Below are 2,040 nucleotides of genomic sequence, written 5' to 3'. Positions count from 1 at the left end.
CCCCCCCCCCCCCCCCCCGTGCTCACTCCCACACTCAAATCCATTTAATAATGCTTGTCCAGTGTATTTCCTGCCTCTCACTCCAGCACTTGGGAGGGTACGGGAAGGGGGTGAGGTTACCTGTCCTTGGGTGGATTTCCCTGTTTTTCTGAAACAGGCTGCCATCCACTGTGGGAGAGGGTCTTATAAGGCAGTTCTGCTCTCCCCATGCTCTCTTTTCTTTCACAGTAACCGCAAAACCGCGCTTTCTCTGTTAAGTACACATTCCTAGGACTATAACAAAAGGCTTCTGTGAGCTTGAAGCAGCAGGGGAGGGCGCAGAGTGAAGGCCTGAAGATTTAAAGGGTTTCATTGCTTCCGTGCTGGGGACCGTATTGTGTTTGAATGCAGTTTGGAATCTGCTTCTCCACCACAAGGGGAAATAGAAATCTGCCCTAAAGCTGCATGGGGACCTGGACTGTCTTTATCCTCATAGCTTTGTGATTTCCTGCCACCCCAGCAGTGGGGCTCCCTGACATGCAGGAGGCCCCAGGAAACCCTGCCTCGGGCCAGGGGAAGGAGCCCCCTCAGGGGTTGGGCTCTGGGCTCTGAGCCCTCAGTTCACCAGGACGTCTTTGGTTCGCTGAGCGGCTACTTAGCCATGCCTGTTCAAGCCAGCTGCAGCCCACAGCCACAACTCACCTGCCCTCCCGGAGAATGGGTTTCATTGTTTTAGAAGAGATACAGGAAATCGGAATCGTCCATCCTTCCCAATCAGGGGGAATTGGATTCTGCAGAAAAAAGTAGCAAGCATTAAATAAAAAGTCCCCTTCCCTTTTGTCCTGCCCGCCCCCCCCCAGGGTTCGCCCCTCCCTCTTGCCCCAACTAAGGACACAAGTCCCTGTGCCCTGCATTGGTAGTTCCAGGCACTGTGAACCGGGGGGCTGGCTGTGCTGCCAAGCTCTTGCTTTTTCAGTAGCAGAGTTAATGTGGCCATGATTCAGAATTATGGGACCCCAGATACTAAGGAAGCGAACTGACTTCTTTTTGGCTCACAGCAGACTCACAGTCAACAGAGTAGGTTTCATGTTCTAATGAAACTGTGTAGAAACTCTGTCCTTGGTGGCAGAATGGTGTGTGACGTGAGCCTCTCTTCCCCGCACCCCCGCCGCCCCCATTGCCTGCTCTCTCTCTCTTCCTCAGAGCTGAGAGCTATGAATCCAGCCCAAGCTCCTTTAAGCAAAGGGTGCTCCGAACATGAGCTCGGAAAGACTTCTTGTGATAGGCCCCTCCAGAGTTGCCTGTTGCCCCTCGGATTTAGGAAAGGCTGGAGAAGTCTTTCACTCCAATTAAGGAGAGCTTGTGTGGTTAGTGGCTAGGGCCTTTGGCACGGGATTTACAACAACAATAATACAACGAAATTCAAATACAAAATAAAAACTTAATAATAAAAAATAACTTACAATTATATAGCTCTTTTCTTCCAGGGAGTCCCAAACACTTCCTTATAAATTCTGTCCTATTTTCACAAAGCATGTATTATTTCCCAGAAATGATTTAGGCTCATTTGGAAAACACTTTGATTCTTTTAACCATCAACCGATCCCAGTTACAGTAAAACCCCTGTTATCTGATTTTCTGTGAATCGTAAAGCTAGTAGTAATTGGCACATTATATATTTTACCAGTGCAATGACAGCTCATGTTTACAGTGGTGGCCCTGATACTAAAATACTAATTTCCCCACTCAGGAATCAAAGAAAGATTAAATTGTATCCAATAGAGTTTTTCATGTTAAGAGTCTATTTTATTATATTCGAATGTTTTTTAGAAGAGTCCAAGTATGTATCCACCATGATTTCTCAGAGCAGTGCCAATTTAAAATATTTTATCCTTTCTTGTCCTATAAACCAAACCTTGTAAAAAAATTGTTATTTTGTCCGTGCTTTAGATTTTAAACCTGATGGGGAAACAACACTGCTTTTTCAGAACAGATGTTACAGACATGAAGTATCATAAAATATGAGCACCAAAATTGGACAGATCACTGCAGACACTTGCC

The 2,040-nt window shown here is 46.3% G+C and overlaps 1 long non-coding RNA gene across 1 annotated transcript in view; it reads right to left on the bottom strand.

The window, feature by feature from the left end:
* LOC103609369 overlaps positions 1 to 869 on the bottom strand; it is a 2,044-nt gene extending 1,175 nt beyond the window's left edge. The window contains exons 1-2 of the long non-coding RNA XR_552134.1: positions 682 to 869; positions 121 to 273 (exon numbers count right to left, since the gene is read on the bottom strand). This is a non-coding gene — a long non-coding RNA (uncharacterized LOC103609369). The remainder of the gene's footprint in view (positions 1 to 120; positions 274 to 681) is intronic.
* Positions 870 to 2,040: the final 1,171 nt, after the last annotated feature.

This window comes from Galeopterus variegatus, unplaced genomic scaffold, assembly GCF_000696425.1.
Source record: "Galeopterus variegatus unplaced genomic scaffold, G_variegatus-3.0.2 Scaffold9532, whole genome shotgun sequence".
Lineage (NCBI taxonomy): Eukaryota > Metazoa > Chordata > Mammalia > Dermoptera > Cynocephalidae > Galeopterus > Galeopterus variegatus.
This window is presented reverse-complemented; position numbering and strand designations above follow the sequence as displayed.